This window comes from Callorhinus ursinus, unplaced genomic scaffold (assembly GCF_003265705.2).
Source record: "Callorhinus ursinus isolate GAN/ISIS: 27379988/994484 unplaced genomic scaffold, GSC_fseal_2.0 scaffold10, whole genome shotgun sequence".
NCBI lineage: Eukaryota > Metazoa > Chordata > Mammalia > Carnivora > Otariidae > Callorhinus > Callorhinus ursinus.
In genome coordinates, this window is record NW_027397072.1 from 53290825 (window position 1) to 53306843 (window position 16019).

Below are 16019 nucleotides of genomic sequence, written 5' to 3' on the forward strand. Positions count from 1 at the left end.
AATAAATAAATAAAATCTAAAAAAATAAGAGTACATGTACCATAATGAGCACTGAGAAATGTATGGAATTGTTGAACTACTATATTGTATACCTGAGACTAATATAATACTGGATGTTAACTATGCTGGAATTAAAATTTAAAAAATAAAGCAAGTCGGGAAATAACTACACCATGGACACATGAAAAAAAAATTAAATACCTCACTGGTCAACTTTGGCAGATGCCAGGAAACCAATTCATCATTTTGAAAATTAGTAAATAAGTGTTCATCTTACATTTCCTGTACAACCTGTATTTCAGGGTATAAATAGTTGAGGAAAAGATATTTCTCTCTTTTTTTAAAGATTTTATTTATTTGTCAGAGAGAGAGAGAGCACAGGCAGGGAGAGCGCAGGCAGAGGGAGAAGCAGGCTTCCCGCTGAGCAAGGAGCCTGATGTGGGGCTCGATCCTAGGACCTCGGGATCATGACCTGAGCCAAAAGCAGATGCTTAACCAACTGAGCCACCCAGTTGTCCCAAGATACCTCTGTAGAAGTATTCCAACTAATAAATGAAGGAGTGATAGAATTGGAATACCACCATTTGCAATGCCTCATGGATTAATGGACCTAGTAGACACACAGCAAAAAGAGAGCCAGACATTGTTCCCAATGAGAAATATACAATACCATCCGTGAAGGGTTCCTGCCCCTCCAAATCAAACATGGATCTAATCACAGGAAATATAGGGGACAGAGGAACATGTTAAAGACATCATGATAATGTGGTCAGAAAAATCCAGATTGGAAAATGCTCAAGGACAGATGACTCAGCACCTTCAATGAATAAATAGAAAAGGGAAAAAATAATGAAAGGAAAACCTACGGATTGGAGGAAACACATTAATCAATTGCAATGTGTAGACCTTAGTTAGATCCCCATTTGAGCAAATTCAAGGAAAAAAATTCATGAGACAATGCAGAAAATTTAAATACTGACTGGATTTTAGATCATATTAGGGAATCAATAATAATTTCTTAAGTGTGATGAAGTTATTGTTGGGTATATTTTCAGAGTCCTTATATTTTAGAGAACATACCAAAATTCATGGAAGCAGTGAGGTGGTGTCAGGTTTGGTTTCTCAACAATCCAGAGTAGGATGTAGGTGTGAGTGTAGATCATAAAGATCAGACACAAATTGATAATTGTAGAAACATAGTGATGTATTCATGATATTATTCTTTCTACTTTTTAATACTTGATTTTCCTTAATAAAAAGGCTTTTTAAAGTGCACTGTATGGGGTGCCTGGGTGGCTCAGTTGGTTAAGTATCCGCCTTTGGCTCAGGTCATGATCTCAGGGTCCTGAGATTGAGTCCTGCATTGGGCTCCCTGCTCAGTGGAGAGCCTGCTTCTCCCTGTGCCTCTGCCTGCCACTCCCCCTGCTTGTGCTCTCTCTCCCTCTACCAAATAAATAAAATCTTAAAAATATATATAAAATATAAACCACACTTTTTTAAAAAAAAGATTTTATTTATTTATTTGTTTGGGGGTGGGGGAAAGAGGAAGAGGCGGAGAGAATCTCTAGCAGACTCTGTGCTGAGTGCAGAGCCCCACTCAGGGCTCCATCTCACAACTCTGAGATCACAACCTGAGCCGAAATCAAGAGCCGGATGCTTAACTGACTGAACCACCAAGGCACCCCTGTACCAGCCTTCTAATATGAGCCAAGCAAAGCCGGGAGTGGGGGATGCCTCATTGCATGTACCTAGAAAGAGCAATAGATCAAAAATCAGGATATCGGGGTATCCGGGTGGCTCAGTCAGTTAATCAGCTGCCTTTGGCTCAGGTCATGATCCTGGGGTCCTGGGATTGAGCCCCACATCGGGCTCCCTGCTCAGGGGGGGAGCCTGCTTCTCCCTCTGTCCCTCCCCCTGTTCATGCTCTTTCTCTCTCTCAAATAAATGAATAAAATCTTTTAAAAAATCAGAAATCATAGACTTCAGGGAGACTCTTCCTTCTTCCAAGGCTTGAACCACCTCTACAGTGCCCCTAAAGGTTGTTGCCTACTTTCTGCAGGGTTACCCTCAACCCATTCCCCTGTGACAGCTTTGAAAATTCTTTCTTACATATTTTATTCATTCACTCATTCATCTATCTATCTATCTATCTACTATCATCTATCTATCTATCATCTATCATTTCCTTATTCTCTATTTACTTATTCTTTCTTATATTGAGCAGAAATCTGTCTCCCTGTATCTTTCTTTTACCCATAAATTCTAGGCCTAGACCTTCCTCACACAACAGTCCCTCAAATATTTGAAAACAAGCATTCACCTGTTCTTCCCACCCTAACCCCATATGCAGGGCCTTTGAGCTCCAGCCCTAGTTCTCTCCACTGTTCCACAGACCCATGACTTTGGACCCCTGCCATCCTGGCGGCTCTGCCCTGATCTCAGAACACTTTGACTTATAAGTTATGTGTTCTGGAATGAAGTGATCTGGGTGTGGCCTGACAATTGCAGAGAACAACAGGGCTATCACCTCCCTTGTTCCAGTTACACATTTCTTGTTACTATGGGCTGGAGCCTAGGTACACAAAGTTCCAAGAGCTGAGTGTTAAATTTTCAAGAATTCTTTGAGCCAATTGTTAAACGCAGCCATAATTAAAAGTTAAATTATATAAACTTACAATTACATATATTTTATTAAAACCAAAGTAATAAATTTAAGAAACAAAAGAGATGAACAGGGATGCCTGGGTGGCTCATTTGGTTAAGCATCTGCCTTTGGCTCAGGTCATGATCCCAGGGTCCTGGGATCGAGTCCCTCCCTGCTCAGTAGGGAGTCTGCTTCTCCCTCTGCTTGTGGCTCTCTCTCTCTCTCTGACAAATAAATAAATAAAATCTTTAAAAAAGTTTAAAAAACACCAGATGAACATAGGGAGTGGGAAAGATAAAATAAGACAAAAACAGAGAGAGAGAGGCAAACCGTAAGAGACTCTTAACTGCAGAGAACAAACTGAGGGTTGCTGGAGGGGATGGGGTGGGGGGATGGGCTAAATGGGTGATAGGCATTAAGGAGGGTGTTTGTTGTGTTGAGCACTGGGTATTATACGTAAGTGATGAATCACTAAATTCCATTCCTGAAACCAATACTACCTTATATGTTAACTAAGTTTAATTTAAATAAAAACTTTGAAAAACAAAAGGAAAAAACCAACAAAGGTAATACTTAAAACTCATCACTTCCTAATTATTTTATTACATATTACTATTATCTCTTCTCTTGAGCTTATTTACATTTATTGTATCTGTGTGGTGAGAATACTATATAATGGTGTGCTACTGCCAATCTCTTCCAAACTGTGTTCAACGACATCATGTTGGTAGCTTGAAATTGACCATGATGGAAGTAATTACATGACAGAAATTGGCAAGTGCTATAAATCAAGGTGCTTTTTTCCTCCCGAGAGCCAGTTATTTCACATTTACCACCACACCACTGGCTATAGCTTAAAATCTTAGGTTTTTTTGGCAACCACATTACATTTCTGACTCAAATTGGGCTAAAGCTCTTAGCTACTGCTAAAGCAAGTATAAGCCATTCCTATTGATAAAATTAGTTCCTTAAGACCTCATATTAATTGCTTTTAAAAATGTATCCTTATAGATTCAAGTCACTGATTCTCATTCTGTCATCCAAATATTCACCATACCTCTAACTTCAGGTTACCTATAAATTTGATGAGCACACCTTCTGTATATTTATTATGAAAGCATTTATGAGGGGCAGATGAAGGACACAGCCCTAGGACGCATCATTATATACTTCCTTGTAGTTTGGTATGAATTCGTTAGTCAGCACCTTGTGTATATAATCAACTGATTACTAATTCATTCAGTATGCTAGAGTCCAACAATTCATATTTCTCCCTCTTTTCCAAAAGAATATCATGAAAAAGCTCATTAAATATCTAACCAATGACAAAATACTCTCTAGGTATGGGCTTTCCCAGAACTACAGAGCTCATAACCTTGTCAAGGAAGGAAGTATATAAACCAGTCTTGGCTTATCCTTAGTGAGTTTATTCTGGGTCTTAATCATTCCTTCTTCATTAGTGCCTGAAACTGTTCCTCTAGTAACTCCTTCTAGAATCTTGCCTGAGATTGACGTTGTAGACAACTGTCCACAATTTTCCTGGCTCTGGCTTCTCTTTTTGAAAATTAGAATATTTCACTGTCTCCAGTCCTCTGATAGCTCTCGAATTCTCCATGATGCCCAAAAGATCACTGACAATTGTTTGGTGATCCCATTATAGCTTTTTCTCAGGGCCCTAAGACATTATTTCTCAAAGTTGGGGGCTGGAACTCACCTAGAGCAGCTCTGGGCCTTTCCACATTCTATTACTCCATCTTGGGCTTTCATCTTCCCTTACCAAGGTTCATTCCATTTTTCTATTCCTCTTCACCTTACTCATTCCATGTGGAGGAGAACTGTCCTCCTGAAAGTCAGAAACAAAAGAAAATGGAAGAGCTCTGTTTTCTCTATATTCCCTCGTTGACAGCAGGCCCCAAGCTGCAGGTTCTGTCCTTTACTTGAAGTTATTCCTCAAACTTTCCTAAAAGGAATGGAAGACCCAAATGACAGCCATAACGGAAAACTGTCATTTTGGAATAACTTGAGCTTATTTGCAGCTTTAGTCTTTCTGATACTTACAAATGTGTCCCATGGATATCCCAGCACAGGTAATGGTAATTTGACAGTAGGACAGATATTTGGTAAGAGATTCATGACCTTTCAGAAGTTGTGAAATCACATCCTTGTTTGAATTTGCAATAAGCTCCCCATCTCCTAAAGTGCAGCATTGTGTTATATTAGTCTTGAAAATTTTAATTAACTGGGTCTGGAGAATTTTTCATCTTTAAGTTTTTTGACAAAAAAACACAAAAACTGTAGATAGCTCTGATACTACAAAATCACAATTAAGGGGACCTGCAAATAGGGAAGAACTCAGTAATTTAGGTGCTTTTCTTCTTTAATTTTACGGAGCTGATCTTTAACATAAAATAACCTCTTAATATAATCAACTCTTGTTATACCACACTCTTTTACATGGAACTCTCTAAGTTGCCCTTATGCATAGTTCCAAAAAATGTTAACAAAGTTTATGGGTTTTAACCCAGAGGCCCTGAACTAAGAATGTGAAACCCAGGTTTTCCACTTTGTTTTGACGCTCATCAACTCTGCAATCTTGGACAAATCCCTTTTCCTTTCTTGTTCACATCTAATTATTGTTGTAAGTCCCTTTCAGATCTAAGAGAAATATCCAGCGATCTTACCTGTGGGTTCTTGGCCACCACCATCTACTCTCCATACTTGACGTGAGGGTACAGGTTTTGTATGGAGGGGTGGGGAAGAAAGATTTGAGTTGAGAGTCATGGTAGGGAGAGAAGGAGGAGGAAGGGGCGGAGGAAGACAGCCCATATCATTCCTCCTAGGTTTTTCACAAGAGGTAATTTCAAAACAAAAGTAAGTCAACCTATCAAAACAAGATAATGACAAGGGAGAAAGTAAAAGTTTTTGGCCAAATTCATCTCACAATCCTTCTTTCCTGCCCCCACAAAGCTATCTGAACTGAGATCTTGCTAGCGCACCTTCATTTCCAGTAAACATCACTCACTTAGAACAAAAACGGGAAGCTCCCACGTGTAGCCACTGGAAACATTCCCAGATGCAGGAAGAGGTTTGTATGACATCATCCAGAGAGTTATGTAGTAGGAAGGTCTCGGATTAGAATAACTCACCGAAGAGTTCTTTTCAGTCAGAACTTTTATCCATTATTTAGAAGTCCCAAGTTTCTTGGGAAACGCATTTACTGATATGAGTGTATATTTGACCCATGTGTAGAGATGTATATACCTTTCTGGAAATTGTTCAAATGCTAAGGAAAATGTTATTTATGTGTCTACATATTTAGTTAAAGATCAAGAAAAAAATAGGCAAATATTATTGTCCCTCTGTATGTGAAAAAGTTTTGTTCATGCTTTTAAAAATAAATTGGTTATTTTAGTAAAAATGATTCGTGTTCATTGTGAAATATTGAAACAAATCAGAAAAGCACAAAAGAATATAAGAAAAATTACCTGAAGACTCATGATCTAGAAATAAACACTGGCAGATTTTTGGTAAAGTCTCTCCAGACATTTTCCTGTGTATATATATGCTTAATCTTACACGAGTGGCATGTTCTTTATTTCCTGCATTATATTCTTCCTTCCTCCTCAGTAATGTCATTAACATCTTTATGTGTCACTACATACAGCTATGTTGCATGACTTTTCAAGGACTCCTTAGTTTTCCACTGTATTTTGTTTGTTCCATATACTTAGTCAATTCCATATGGATGAAAATATAGGTTGTTGAGAAGGAACTTTTTTAAGCTTCAAAAGAACTGTTATGTAAAAAATATAAAGTTATGTAAAGTAACACATTTGCACAAGAATCTGGTTTGGTTGTTCCTACTGCAAAAGCTTGAAATAGTGTATGGAAACAGTGAGTGTCAGACCTCTATCTTTATTATTACTGAGCCATTAATAAAATTAAACATTTTAAAAAGCAAGGATGAATTATGAAGTAAAACTCAATAGTTTTGACAACATAGATATGTAAAATAGCATAAAGAAAATTAAAAAATAAGAAACAACCTGTAAAATAGCTATAGCAAATATGACAATGGGTTAACATACTAATATATAAAGAGCTCATATAAACCAGTAAGGACAGTAACTGACAATAAAAAAAATAGGCAACTAATAATTTACAAATAACACTTAAAATGGCTTAAAAGTAAATTACAGCTCAACAGAAACCAAGTATCTTAAAAATATGAATAATCTTTACTTAGTAATTCTACTTCTAGAACTCTCTCCTAAATAATAATTTGAAATGCAGATAAAACCCTTACACATAAAGAAGCAGATCACATTATCTATAACAAAGATTGTAAATGGCTTAAATGTCCAACAATGAAAGAATGATTAAGCAAAGTATGATGCAGCCATAAGTTAGAATACTCTGAAGACATTTAAAACTATGTTTATAAAGAAACTTAAATAACTAGTTTTTTTTTTAAGATTTTATTTATTTATTTAATTGACAGAGAGAGACAGCGAGAGAGGGAACACAAGCAGGGGGAGTGGGAGAGGGAGAGGCAGGCTTCCTGCAGAGCAGGGAGCCCCATGCGGGGAGCCCCAAGCAGGCCTTGATTCCAGGACCCTGGGATCATGCCCTGAGCCGAAGGCAGTCGCTTAACCAACTGAGTCACCCAGGTGCCCCAACTTAAATAACTAGTTAAAGACATATAATATTGAGTTAAAAAAAGAGGGCACAAAATTTTATGTATAGTCATTTCAGCTACATATACAAAATAGTCTGGAAAAAAGAAAAAAACACCAAAATATTAACAAGTACCTATTAGAGGTGAGAGTATGGGTGATTTAAAATTTTTTCTTATTTTCTAAATTTTCTACAAGGATCATATATTCTCTTATAGCCAGAAGAATAATTTTTTAAAAAATATTGAAACTAATACATATTTAATGAATTTAAATATGAATTCAAACACAATAAAACATAATATTTAAAAATCTGAATCCATATAGTATTAAAAATCTTAATCATTTTTTACTATTTAGTAAAAATTGCCTGGATTTTCACATCTCTGTCATTCAGTAGGTGTGAGACTTTGCTACAGACTGAATGTTTGGGTCCCCCCAAAATTCATACATTGAAATTCTAACTTGCAACGTGATGGTGTTTGGAGGTGGGTTCTTTGGGAGGTGATTAGGTCATGAGGGTGGAGCCCTGGGGAATGGGATTAGTGCCTTATTTATATATTTTTAAAGATAATTTATTTATTTATTTTTGAGAGAGAGAAAGAGAGAAGGAGCAAGGGGAGGTGCGGGGGAGGGGGAACCAGGAGGGGAAGGAAGAGGAGCAGAGGGAGAAGCAGACTCCCCATTGAGCAGGGAGCTCAATGTGGGGCTCAATCCCAGGACCCTGGGATCATGACCTGAGCCTAGGGCAGATACTAAACCCACTGAGCCACCCTGGCACCTGGCTTAGTGCCTTATAAATGAGATCCCTCAGAGCTGCTGCTCGAATCTGCCATGTGAGGACACAATGAGAAGTTTGTGGCCCAGAAGAAAACTCTCACTTGACCATGCTGGCACCCTGGTCTCTGACTTCTGGCCTCCGGGACTGTGAGATACAAATTTACGTTATTTATAAGGCACCCAGACTCTGGCAGTTTGTTATAGTAGCCTGAACGGACTAAGATTTTGAACAAGTGAACTAATTACCAATTCTGGGCCTCCCACAATTTCAAAGTCTCCTTCAATTTTCATTAATCTACAGCAAATCACATCTGTTAAGTTTAATTTTTAATTTTGAGGTGAAATTCCTTTATTCATTTTTTTCTGAACCTACTATTCAGAAACTCAATGCATCTTAACAATGTATTATTTATATATTATCACATTTTCAAAATGAATATGAGGCAGCAGATGTTATTACTTGGTAATTAACTTTGTTTAGTTTTTTAAAAAACTGCAGTAAAATATGCAAACATAAAATTTACCATTTTAACCATTTTAAAGTTCAGCGGCGTTGAGTACATTCACATGGTTGGATGACGATCACCACCATCAACCTCCAGAACTTTTTCATCTTCCCAAACTGAAACTTCCATTAAACAATAGCTCCCCATTCCCCCTCTCCTCCCAGCTCCTGGTAACCACCATTCTACTTTCTATCCCTATGGCGGACTATTCTAAATACCTCAACTTTATTCACTTTTAAGCCCTAAATAAATCTCTGCTCTATCTTGGTTGAGAACACTGCTAGTTTCAAAGAGTCAACTTAAAAAAAAAATCCCAATTTTTTTTAAAATGGAGGTAATATTTACATACAATAAAATGCATAGATACTTAAAAATATACACATTTTTATCTATCTTATGTGAATGTATATGTGACAGTGTATTGTCAGCATGACTATGAAGTGATGAGACTCGTGTGCCATTTTATTTTGAAGTCACATTATACACCTAAACAAAATAGCAGACAAATCTATATGCTGTTGATTCCACTAAGTAAAAGGAATTCCTTTGTATGGAGAAAGACTGGAAAGGAAGACCATGGAAAATAAAAATAGTTTATTTTTAGGGTGGTACAATTTTTGAAATGCGATTAAAAAAATTATCAACTGTGGGGTGCCTGGGTGGCTCAGTTGGTTAAGCGACTGCCTTCGGCTCAGGTCATGATCCTGGAGTTCCGGGATCAGGTCCTGCATCGGGCTCCCTGCTCGGTGGGGAGTCTGCTTCTCCCTCTGACCCTCCCTCCACTCATGTGCTCTCTCTCTCTCATTCTCTCTCTCAAATAAATAAATAAAATCTTAAAAAAAATTATCAACTGTGTTACCAAGTTGGAGAAAAATAGTTTTGATTAAAAAGGATGGCAGAAAACAGATATTGAATTCACAGGCTAATCATTTAGAGGAGAAAGGGCTGATAGTATCTTATATCTTAATGTTTCTAAAAAATCAAGCTCTTGTGAAAACTTTTTCCAAACCAGTTTGAATGTTGAAAGCATATGTATTTTTTTCCTTCCTGAAAATAGACACAGAAACTGGGTATATTTGTAGAAAGGCTGACCCATAAAATGTACATTATACTTCTGCACATGAGGTACATTTTCTTTTGTTAGCTTGCCCAGGAACAAAAACAAGTGTCAATAGTTTGTTCTTATCAATTCATAATTCTCCATTTCTGTCACACTATGTTCCCATTGATTACACACACGGATAAAAATAGAAAACTCCGAGATGGTGCTCTGCCAGTTGCTCAGATGACTTTCTGCACAAGAAAGTTTTATATGGATGGATGGGTGTAAGAACTTGGCTGGAAATATTAAAAAGGCAGGAAAAGACAGCAGGATCTGCTTCTCATTGGCATGGAGCCCAGATTGCCCTGCTTATCTGAAATTAAGCCCAAATCCTAAAAATTCTGAATACCTGCTGTCAGCCTCCTGCAAATGGGCCAGGTTTCCCAGAGAATGTTAGCTAGAGTGCTGGCAGAGGTAGGCACCTCAACAGACGCTAGTGAACACCACCTCATCATGTAGCTATTTTCATGTCCTACCAGCAGCTCACAGAAGTGCTGACAATGGCTTGCGTCGACTCAACAAATACATCTCGGACACCTCCTTTGTGCCAGGCACACAGTGTAAAAGGCATGGTGGAGAGCCAGTTTCCCTCCAGCCCCTAAGCCCCACTGGCTGCCCTCGGGGACAATTCAGAGCAAGGACTATCAAGGTAGGCCAGATGCAGTCCACCCTTATGCCTTAGTCTGTAGGGAGGTAGAATCCCAGAAGGGCCCTCCCAGCTCAGTCGTGTTTGGTGCTAGGCTGAGCAAAGGAGAGAGATGGTGCTGAAGTCAGCTTCCATGGAGGGAAGCAGCAGGGCAGCGCTTTTCTCCTCTGCATGTTTGTCTTTGGAAAACATTTTTATTATGTATATCAACTGATTGCATAGAAAAAAAAATAACACACTAAGCAACATATGTCCACTACCAGCTTTATCAAATCTTTGCACGTTCCCATAATTGTTTTAGAAAAAAGAAAGAAAGTAATAACACAGTTGAAACAGTTTATTATTTTCTTCCTAAATCCATTTCCTGCCTTCTATCCCCATGGGTAACTATTATTCTGAAAGTGGTGTTATCATTCACAAGTAAGCTTTTAGACTATTTCTATACATGTAGATATTCACAAAAATATTTTTTGATTTTGCTGTTTTTGAAATGTATATATTTATAACAATGAAATTAAACTGTTATTTAATTCTTGGAGACTTTTTTTTTGCTCAGTAGTATGTTTTATATTCAACCATGTTGATCCATGTAACTGCAGTTCATGAATATTCCACAATTTATCTCCAATCTATAAACAACAAGTTGCTTCCAATTGTTTTTGTTTGTTATCATAAACAATACTTTAAGATCATTTTCACACGTCTTATGGTAAGCTGTATAAAAGTTTCTCTAGGACATATAACCATAAGAGTTGAATCACTGAGTCATAATGTTTGTGCATCTTTAGCAGAAAATATCAAAATGTTTTTAAATTTGTCAGTCTCAACACAGTGAGTGAGTGTTCTAACTGCTCTACATCTTCATCAACACTTGGCGGTTTCTGACGTTTAATTTTGTGCCAATCTTATCGCTATGATAAAATATCTTCCTTTGGTTTTGTGTTGCATGCCCCTGATTATGAATGAGGTCAATCATCTTTTTATGTCCTGATTGACAATTTATATTTTTAAATGTTTTGTCATGCCTTTTCATTCATTTTACTATTGTGTTGTCTTTTTCTTATTGACTCATAAGAATTCTTTACATATTCTGGATCCTAAACCTCTGTTACTTGAGGTGCAGATATCTTGAATTTGTAGCTTATCTTTTTTACTCTCCTTATGGTGTCTTTTTATGAACAGAAGTTACCAATTTTAATGTAGTTAAATTTATCAATTTTTTGTGTCTCATTTAAGGAATTCTTTACCACACCAAAGTCATAAAGCACTTGTACTCATTTTTTTCTAGATATTTTAAACATTTGCCCTTCACATTTGAGTCCATTATGAATTTATTTTTATGATTAGTGTAAGGTAAAGGTCCACATTCATTTTCTCCCATATAGATAACCAAAATTTTCAGTACCATTTACTCTTTCCTTACAGATCTATCATATACCAGGCGTCCATTTATCTATAGGTCAGTTTCTGGTCTCTTGATTCTGTCAATGGTCTGATTGTGTATCCCTGTGCCCACACTGCATTGTTTTAATTTCTACAGCTTTATCATTAGAGCAACAATGCTTCAGGCTTACTGTGGTCCAGCTGCCATCCAGTTTGGCATTTGTCTCAGATTTGTCATTTTTTTGAAACCACATACCATTATTAATAGTTGCATTACAATATGCTGGAATGAGCTTGGTAAACCGCCACTTTGCGTTTCAGCTTCTGCCATCTCTAGCCTGTGAGACACATATGAAGCAAACAGAATTCTCACTGTAACTCCCAGTTAAAATTGAAATATAATCAGCAATAATCTGGGTCTTTTTCCAACCCTTTCCAGAGTCAAGAGGCCTATTAATTCCCTTTCAAGAACAACATGCTGGGTACTTCCTGAACAAATAAGGCAAAGACAGTGAGCTCTGTGATCTTGGGCGGTGGAGACAGAAGTATTAGATATTGCTGCCTCTGATGATTATTTGGTATACCATACAGCAGTGCCAGGCCTGCTGGGCCATCAGTCAGTGGGAAATGTGGGAAATTCAAGGTGAGATTATGTGGACGATGCACAGGAAATAGAAGCTGAACAGTGCTGCAACAGCGTATACAGAAAGTAGACTGGACAGTCTTGTCATAGTGATTTTGCCATTCATTTTATGGTGATGATAGACAATTCTTTATGTTGTTTGGTAACACTTTTGTGCAATAAGCCCTTTGACAAAAATGAGCTCAAGGGGAAAAAAAAGAAAGTGCATATTTAATAAAAAATTAAATACTTAATTTTAATTTCTCGAGAAAATTTATAATGAATACATACATTTTATTGGAGAAAGAGGAAGAGCCCTGGGAGAATATACATCAAGAGAGACCATCTCTATAGGGGAAATTATCACATTTCCTTATGCTCATTTTACTTGGCTATAATTTCTTTGTTTCTTATACTTTTGCAATAACACATAACAATAGAAGAAATTTTACCTCAAGAAGTAATTCTTTACTTCAAGACTAAATTCACAATATGAAATAAACTATGTTGAGTTTACTAAAAAATAAGCAAAATTTATAAACACAACTATGTATTATATCAATGGCCCCAATTACGGGCTCCTTGTCTCTGTATCCTTTGCTTTGTAACTTTGTAGGCCCCTCTCCCTCAGACTATGGGTTCAGCCATGTAACTTACCTAGGCAAATGGAATGTTAACAGATGTGAACAAGCAGGGGCTTGAAAAGCACCTGTGCATTTCTGCTTGCTCTCTTGTGCCCTGAGCTTGTTCACTTTTGAATCTCTGCCCCAGCATGAGAACTTGCCCCAGCTTGTCCATTTGAGGGATGTAAAGAGACAAGTGAAGAAAAGCAGAGACCATTCTTATCCAGAAAACAGCCAGCCAACCTCCAACATGTGGGAGAACCCAGCAAAGATCAATGCAAGATCAGATAACGGCTCAGCTACCATAGACTGGTGAGCAGCGAGCGTATGGCTTCAGGTGGTTTGTCATCAGATTATTGTGTCAATGGATAACTGATACAACAAAGAAAAACTAATATGCTGTGTAGAGAGGAGAAAACCAAGAGACAAAATGAGAGTTTATATAAATTTTGCCACAGCATCTCCAGACATTGCATCACAGAATATTCTGTCCCTTTCTCTAAGGATAGGCTGGAGTACTTCTTAAGTTAGACTAAATCTTAGTTTGTAACACTTTCACGGGACTTCTTTTTCCAACAGCTTTATTGAAGTATTCACATAGTCCACAGTTCACCTATTTAAAATGTACAATTCAGTGGTTTTTAGCATATCTGTGGAGTTATGCAACCATTACCACAATTAGTTTTAGAACATCTCATCACTCCAAAAAGAAATCCTGTATCTATTAACAGCCATTCCCCACTTCCTTCCCATTGTCTTCTCCAGTTACTGCAGCCCTAGGAAAACACTAATCTACTTTCTGCCTCTACAGATTTGCTTATTCTGGATATTTCATATAAATTGAATCAATATGTGGTCCTTTGTAACTGGCTTCGCTTAATTAGCATAATGCTTTAAAGGTTCATCCGTGTTGTAGTGTCAATACTTCATTCCTTTTTATTTTATTGTTAAATATATTATATAGCATTTTTATAATTAATTAATTAATTAATTATTTTTCTGAGAGAGAGAGAGAGAGAGAGAGCACAAGCAGGAGGAGCAGCAGAGGGAGAGGGAGAAGCCGGCTCCTCGCCGAGCAAGGAACCCGATGTAGGACTCAATCCCAGGACCCCAGGATCATGATCTGAGCTGAAGGCAGACACTCAGTGGACTGAGCCACCCAGGCACCCCACTTCATTCCTTTTTATGGCTGAGTAATATTCCATCGTGTGGATTATACTCTATTTTACTTATTCATTCATCAGGTAATGGACATTGAGTTGTTTCCACTTTTTGGCTAGTATAATATACTAATATATTACATACTAACTTATATATTATATACTAATATACTACATATAGTATATATTATATAGTTATGTGTTATGTACTATAATATATATGGTGATACATATTATATATGCTATTATTGTATGTTATATACGGTATAATATAGAATAATGCTTTTATGAACATTCATGTATATTTTTGTGTATAGATGTATATATTTTGCTTTTATTTCTCTTGAATATATAAGTAGGAATGGAATTGCTGTTATATGGTAATCTATGTTTAATGTTTTGCGTAACAGACTGTTTTTCACTGGCTGCACATTTTACATTCCTACCAGCAGTGGATGAGGGTTCTAATTCCTCCATGTCTTTCCCAACACTTGTTATTGTTTGTCTCATTTATTACAGCCATTCTAATAGGTGTGAAGTGGTATCTCTTTGTGGTTTTATTTGCATTTCCCTAATAACTAATGATGTTAACATCTTTTACGTATTTATTAGTTATTTGTGTATCTTTGAAGAAGTGAAAATTCAGATCTTATGCACATTTTATTTTTTTTTATTTTTTAAGATTTATTTAGTTATCTTAGAGAGAGAGACAGATCACTGGGGGGAAGGGGCAAAGGGAGAGGGAGAGAGAGAGAGTCTTAAGCAGGATCCACTTTCAGTGCAGAGCCCGACACGGGGCTCGATCCCACCACCCCGAGATCATGACCTGAGCCGAAATCAAGAGTCAGACATCCAACCGACTGAGCCACCCAGGTGCCCACATATGCACATTTTTTTTTAACTTTTCTTTAAAAGATTTTATTTATTTATTTGACAGAGACACAGGGAGAGAGGGAACACAAGCCAGAGGAGTGGGAGAGGGAGAGGGAGAAGCAGGCTTCCTGCCGAGCAGGGAGCCCGATGTGGGGCTCGATCCCAGGAACCTGGGATCATGACCTAAGCCGAAGGCAGATGCTTTACGACTCAGCCACCCAGGTGCCCCTAAACTTTTTTTTTTAAAGATTTTATTTATTTGACAGAGAGATAGAGAACACAAGTATGCAGAGCAGCAGGCAGAGGGAGAGGGAGAAGTAGGCTCCCTGCTGAGCAGGAAGCCTGACGCGGGGCTCGATCCCAGGAGCCTGGGATCTTGACCTGAGCTGAAGGCAGACGCTTAACTGACTGTGCCACCCAGGCGCCGCCCCCCCATATGCACATTTTAAAATTAGGTTGTCCTTGGAACAGAATAGAGAACCCAGAAATGGACCCTCAACTCTATGGTCAACTAATCTTTGATAAAGCAGGAAAGAATGTCTAATGGAAAAAAAGACAGTCTCTTCAACAAATGGTGTTGGCAAAATTGGACAGCCACATGCAGAAGAATGAAACTGGACCATTTCCTTATGCCATACACAAAAACAGACTCAAAATGGACAAAAGACCTAAATGTGAGGCTGGAATCCACCAAAATCCTAGAGGAGAACACAGGCAGCAGCCTCTTAGACCTCAGCCGCAGCAACTTCTTCCTAGAAACATCACCAAAGACAAGGGAAGCAAGGGCAAAAATGAACTATTGGGACTTCATCAAGATAAAAAGCTTTTGCACAGCAAAGGAAACAGTCGACAAAACCAAAAGATAACCAACAGAATGGGAGAAGATATTTGCAAATGACATATCAGATAAAGGGCTAGTATCCAAAATCTATAAAGAACTTATCAAACTCAACAGCCAAAGAACAAACAATCCAATCAAGAAATGGGCAGAAGACATGAACAGG

The 16019-nt window shown here is 37.7% G+C and overlaps 1 pseudogene; it reads right to left on the reverse strand.

The window, feature by feature from the left end:
- Positions 1-1706: 1706 nt before the first annotated feature.
- The window catches only part of LOC112821191 (centrin-2 pseudogene), a 33879-nt pseudogene continuing 19566 nt past the window's right edge, over positions 1707-16019 (reverse strand).